We start from the raw sequence: 7344 nt of genomic DNA on the forward strand, positions 1-7344 counted from the left end.
CCGTAAGCATTTTGAGGAAATACGGCACCTGAGAACGCAGCCGTGTGAAGCGAAAAAACACAAGCAGGTCCTTGGTGAACTCCATAGACAGGCGTCGGACCTTTATGTCGGGAATTGCCCGGTGAATGCAGTACTTGAAGAAAAATATCCAGAACTCGCAGAAGAGGACTGCATACTCCCCAGGGAAACGCGTGTCACTCTTGCTCAACTTCGTTCTGGATACTGTAACAGGTTAAACTCTTACCTATCCAGAATCAACCCCGACATACAAAATGTATGCCCCGCTTGCAATGTGTCCCCACATGACACCAACCATCTCTTTAATTGTAATGTGGAACCAACGCCTCTAACACCCCTTTCCTTATGGTCCACCCCTGTTGAAACGGCAAGTTTCCTTGGACTCCCGTTAGAGGATATTGATGACAATTTGTGATCGGTCGCGGCTATTAGGTGGGGCGAGCATTGCTACAACAACAACAACAACATGACCCGTGTAAATTCTTATGGCTTTGGCCGTGTAAATTATTATGGTGTATTTTTATGTTTTAGATTTAATGCACAATTAATATATGTGTGTTTGAGCGGCCAAATAATAACAGTAGTATTGCTAAAGTGCTGCTTAGTTGATGGAATGTCGCTAATTTCCTAGCGATGATCAGCAGATTGTCAATATTTCGTTCAACGGATGCGCGAAATTGCCACATCTGCTCAAATTTTCCAAGATTTTCCATTCTTGATTTAACTTAAGCTGTTATGCCAATATTTTTCAGCCAGATTTTTTCAAATAGGTAATTTTTCCAAAAGCAAAATAAATTACAGAAAAGATTACAGAGTTAAACAGCCTTAAAAATTCAGCTATGTTGGTTATACACAGAAATACAACAGAGGGTTGTGTCTCCGCTTTTCGCAAGCGTTGAGATTCACCACGCGTGACACGCGTGATTCACCACGTCCAAATATCACAATCCACGGATAGGTACCGGCGGGTTTGTATGGGACTTAGGCTGTTATGCCAAAGTAAATACAAATCTTTACCGATAACTGTGTTATCGATTAACTTATCGAATTCTAACAAAGTAATATTGCATTGTCATCAGAGTTATACATGCGTGCGAAATTTCAGCTCAATCGGACACCGGGAAGTGTATCAAATTTAACTTGCAAGATTCCATTACAGACAACAAAAGTGAAACTAAATAAAAGCTTATAATAATAATAAACTAAGTTGAAATAAAAGATAATATAATAAAATAAAATAAACAAGTAAGGAAGGCTAAGTTCGGGTGTAACCGAACATTACATACTCAGTTGAGAGCTATGGAGACAAGATAAGGAAAATCACCATGTAGGAAAATGAACCTAGGGTAACCCTGGAATGTGGTTGTATGACATGTGTATCAAATGGAAGGTATTAAAGAGTATTTTAAGAGAGAGTAGGCCATAGTTCTATGGATGGACGCCATTTAGGGATATCGCCATAAAGGTGGACCAGGGCTGACTCTAGAATGTGTTTGTACGATATGGGTATCAAATGAAAGGTGATAATGAGTACTTTAAAAGGGAATGGGCTTTAGTTCTATAGGTGAACGCCTTTTCCAGAAATCGCCATAAAGGTGGACCAGGGGTGACTCTAGAATATGTTTGTACGATATGGGTATCAAATGAAAGCTGTTAATGAATATTTTGAAAAGCAGTGATCCTTAGTTCCATAGGTAGACGCCGTTTCGAGATATCGCCATAAAGGTGGACCAGGGGTGTCTCTAGTTGTACGATATGGGAATCAAATGAAAGGTGTTACTGAGCATTTTAAGAGGGAGTGGGCATTAGGTCTATAGGTGCACGCCTTTTCGAAATGTCGCCATTAGGGTGGGCCAGGGGTGACCTCAGAATGTGTTTGTATGATATGGGTATCAAATGAAAGATGGTAATGAGTATTTTAAAAGGGAGTAATCCTTAGTTCTATAGGTGGACGCCTTTTCGAGATATCGCCATAAAGGTGGACCAATGGTGACTCTAGAATGTTTGTACGATATGGGTATCAAACGAAAGGTGCTACTGAGCATTTTAAGAGGAAGTGGGCATGAGGTCTATAGGTGGACGCCTTTTCGAGGTATCGTCATTAGGGTGGGCCAGGGGTGACTCTAGATTGTGTTTGTACGATATGGGTATCAAACGAAAGGTGTTACTGATCATTTTAAGATGGAGTGGGCATTAGGTCTATAGGTGGACGCCTTTTCGAGATATCGCCATTAGGGTGAGCCAGGGGTGACTCTAGAATGTTTGTACGATATGGGTATCAAACGAAAGGTGTTACTGAGCATTTTAAGAGGGAGTGGGCATTAGGTCTATAGGTGGACGCCTTTTCGAGATATCGCCATTAGGGTGGGAAAGGGGTGACTCCAGAATGTTTTTGTACGATATGGGTATCAAATGAAAGGTGGTAATGAGTATTTTAAAAGGGAGTAATCCTTAGTTCTATAGGTGGACGCCTTTTCGAGATATCGCCATAAACGTGGACCAAGGGTGACTCTAGAATGTTTGTACGATATGGATATCAAACGAAAGGTGTTACTGAGCATTTTAAGAGGGAGTGGGCATTAGGTCTATAGGTGGACGCCTTTTCGAGATATCGCCATTAGGGTGGGCCAGGGGTGACTCTAGAATGTTTGTACGATATGGGTATCAAACGAAAGGTGTTACTGAGCATTTTAAGAGGGAGTGGGCATTAGGTCTATATGTGGACGCCTTTTCGAGATATCGCCATTAGGGTGGGCCAGGGGTGACTCTACAATGTTTGTACGATATGGGTATCAAACGAAAGGTGTTACTGAGCATTTTAAGAGGGAGTGGGCATTAGGTCTATATGTGGACGCCTTTTCGAGATATCGCCATTAGGGTGGGCCAGGGGTGACTCTACAATGTTTGTACGATATGGGTATCAAACGAAAGGTGTTACTGATCATTTTAAGATGGAGTAATCCTTAGTTCTATAGGTGGACGCCTTTTCGAGATATCGCCATAAAGGTGGACCAAGGGTGACTCTACAATGTTTGTACGATATGGGTATCAAACGAAAGGTGTTACTGAGCATTTTAAGAGGGAGTGGGCATTAGGTCTATATGTGGACGCCTTTTCGAGATATCGCCATTAGGGTGGGCCAGGGGTGACTCTAGAATGTTTGTACGATATGGGTATCAAACGAAAGGTGTTACTGAGCATTTTAAGAGGGAGTGGGCATTAGGTCTATAGGTGGACGCCTTTTCGAGATATCGCCATTAGGGTGGGCCAGGGGTGACTCTAGAATGTTTGTACGATATGGGTATCAAACGAAAGGTGTTACTGAGCATTTTAAGAGGGAGTGGACATTAGGTATATAGGTGGTCGCCTTTTCGAGATATCGCCATTAGGGTGGGCCAGGGGTGACTCAAGAATGTTTGTACGATATGGGTATCAAACGAAAGGTGTTACTGAGCATTTTAAGAGGGAGTGGGCATTAGGTCTATAGGTGGACGCCTTTTCGAGATATCGCCATTAGGGTGGGCCAGGGTGATTCTAGAATGTGTTTGTACGATATGGATATCAAATTAAAAGTATTAATGAGGGTTTTAAAAGCGAGTGGCCCTTAGATGTATATGTGAAGGCGTTCTCGCGATATCGACCAAAATGTGGACCAGGTGATCCAGAAAATCATCTGTCGGGTACTGCTAATTTATTTATATATGCAATACCACTAACAGTATTCCTGCCAAGATTCCAAGGGCTGTTGATTTCGCCTTGTAGAACTTTTTCATTTTCTTCTACTTAATATGGTAGGTGTCACACCCATTTTACAAAGTTTTTTCCAAAGTTATATTTTGCGTCAATAAACCAATCCAGTTACCATGTTTCATCCCTTTTTTCGTAGTTGGTATAGAATTATGGCATTTTTTTCATTTTTCGTAATTTTCGATATCGATAAAGTGGGCGTGGTTATGGTCGGATTTCGGCCATTTTTTATACCAAGATAAAGTGAGTTCAGGTAAGTACGTGGGCTAAGTTTAGTAAAGATATATCGGTTTTTGCTCAAGTTATTGTGTTAACGGCCGAGCGGAAGGACAGACGGTGGACTGTGTATAAAAACTGGGCGTGGCTTCCACCGATTTCGCCTGTTTTCACAGAGAACAGTTATCGTCACAGAATCTATGCTCCTACCAAATTTGAGAAGGATTGGTAAATTTTTGTTCGACTTATGGCATTAAAAGTATTCTAGACAAACTAAATGAAAATGGGCGGGTCCACGCCCATTTTGAAATTTTCTTTTATTTTTGGATTTTGTTGCATCATATCATTACTGGAGTTGAATTTTGACTTAATTTACTTATATACAGTAAAGATATTAACTTTTTTGTTAAAATTTGAATTTAAAAAATTTTTTTTAAAAAGTGGGCGTGTTCTTCATCCAATTTTGCTAATTTTTATTTAGCACATATATAGTAATAGTAGTAACGTTCCTGCCAAATTTCATCATGATATCTTCAACGACTGCCAAATTACAGCTTGCAAAACTTTTAAATTACCTTCTTGTAAAAGTGGGCGGTGCCACGCCCATTGTCCAAAATCTTACTAGTTTTCTATTCTGCGTCGTAACTTCAACCCATCTACCAAGTTTCATCGCTTTAACCGCCTTTGGCAATGAATTATCGCATTTTTTGGGTTTTCGAAATTTTCGATATCGAAAAAGTGGGCGTGGTTATAGTCCGATATCGTTCATTTTAAATAGCGATCTGAGATGAGTGCTCAGGAACCTACATACCAAATTTCATCAAGATACCTCAAAATTTTCTCAAGTTATCGTGTTAACGGACGGACGGACGGACGGACGGACGGACGGACGGACATGGCTCAATCAAATTTTTTTTCGATCCTTATTATTTTGATATATGGAAGTCTATATCTATCTCGATTCCTTTATATATGTACAACCAACCGTTATCCAATCAAACTTAATATACTCTGTGAGCTCTGCTCAACTGAGTATAAAAATATCAAAATAAATTAGCATAAAAGACAATATACAAATTTTAATGTAATATCTTTGTAGCAAATTTATTTATTTCTTGTTCAGTATAAGACGTGCTACATATATCTAAAATGAGCATAAAATCTGGAAATGCAAAAAACATTTTGGGTCAAATTTGCAATTAATTGTTATAAATAAATAAGTGAGTTTGAACAAAAGTTGACTAATTATTTGTGTTTTCATGTTTTTATGAAAGCAACTAAAGTAAAAAACAAGTAGGGAAGGTTAAGTTCGGGTGTAACCGAACATTACATACTCAGTTGAGAGCTATGGTGACAACATAAGGGAAAATAACCATGTAGGAAAATGAACCGAGGGTAACCTTGGAATGTGTTTGCATGACATGTGTATCAAATGAAAGGTATTAAAGAGTATTTTATGAGGGAGTGGGCCATAGTTCTATAGGTGGACGCCATTTAGGAATATCGCCATAAAGGTGGACCAGGGCTGACTCTAGAATTTGTTTGTACGATATGGGTATCAAATGAAAGATGTTAATGAGAATTTTAAAAGGCGTGGGCTTAGTTCTATAGGTGAACGCCTTTTCGAGATACCGCACATAAAGGTGTATCAGGGTTCACTCTAGAATTTGTTTGTACGATATGGGTATCAAATGAAAGGTGTTAATGAGTATTTTAAAAGGGAGTGATCCTTAGTTCCATAGGTGGACGCCGTGTCGAGATATCGCCATAAAGGTGGACCAGGGGTGACTCTAGAATGTGTTTGTCCGATATGGGTATCAAATTAAAGGTATTAATGAGGGTTTTAAAAGGCAGTGGTGGTAGATGTATAGGTGGTCGCCTTTTCAAGATATCGCCATAAAGGTGTATCAGGGGTGACTCTAGAATGGGTTTGTACAATATGGGTATCAAACGAAAGCTGTTAAGGAGTATTTTAAAAGCAAGTAGGCCTTAGTTCTATAGGTGGACGCCTTTTCGAGATATCGCCATAAAGGTGGACCAGAGGTGACTCTAGACTTTGTTTGTACGATATGGGTATCAAATTAAAGGTATTATTGAGGATTTTAAAAAGGAGTGGTGGTAGTTGTATATGTGAAGGTGTTTTCCAGATATCGACCAAAATGTGGACCAAAATGTGGGTGATCCAGAACATCATATGTCGGGTACCGCTAATTTATTTTTATATGTAATACCACGTACAGTATTCCTTCCAAGATTCCAAGGGCTTTTGATTTCGCCCTGCAAAACTTTTTCATTTTCTTCTACTTAATATGGTAGGTGTCACACCCATTTTACCAAGTTTTTTTCTAAAGTTATATTTTGCGTCAATAGACCAATAAAATTACCATGTTTCATTGCTTTTTTTGTATTTGGTATATAATTATGGCATTTTTTTTCATTTTTCGTAATTTTCGATATCGAAAAAGTGGGCGTGGTCATAGTCGGATTTCGGCCATTTTTTACACCAATACAAAGTGCGTTCAGATAAGTACGTGAACTGAGTTTAGTAAAGATATATCGATTTTTGCTCAAGTTACCAAGTTTTTTCTAAAGTTATATTTTGCGTCAATAGACCAATAAAATTACCATGTTTCATTGCTTTTTTTTGTATTTGGTATATAATTATGGCATTTTTTTCATTTTTCGTAATTTTCGATATCGGCCATTTTTTACACCAATACAAAGTGAGTTCAGATAAGTACGTGAACTGAGTTTAGTAAATATATATCGATTTTTGCTCAAGTTATCGTGTTAACGGCCGAGCGGAAGGACAGACGATCGGCTGTGTATAAAAACTGGGGGTGGCTTGAACCGATTTCGCCCTTTTTCACTGAAAACAGTTATCGTCCTAGGAGCTAAGCCTCTACCAAATTTCACAAGGATTGGTTAATTATACCTTTCATGAAAATGAAATGGTATATTAATTTCGTCACGAAACCGAAAATTGTAAGTCCTTAAAGGAAAATAGATAGACCCACCATTAAGTATACCGAAATAATCAGGTTGAAGAGCTGAGTTGTTTTAGCCATGTCCGTCTGTCCGTCTGTCTGTTTGTATGCAAACTAGTCCCTCAATTTTTGAGATATCTTGATAAAATTTGGTGAGCAGGTGTATTTGGGTGTCCGATTAGACATTTGTCGGAACCGACCGGATCGGACCACTATAGCATATATCCTCCATACAACCGATTTTTCAGAAAAAGAGGATTTTTGTAATATCTTACCCAATTTAACAGATTGAAGCTTCAAACTTCACCATATACTTTCGTATATTGAACATATTGTTGCCTGAAAAAATTTATGAGATCGGTCGTATATATAGTAT

Source organism: Eurosta solidaginis, chromosome X (genome assembly GCF_040869045.1).
Source record: "Eurosta solidaginis isolate ZX-2024a chromosome X, ASM4086904v1, whole genome shotgun sequence".
Taxonomy (NCBI): Eukaryota; Metazoa; Arthropoda; class Insecta; order Diptera; family Tephritidae; genus Eurosta; species Eurosta solidaginis.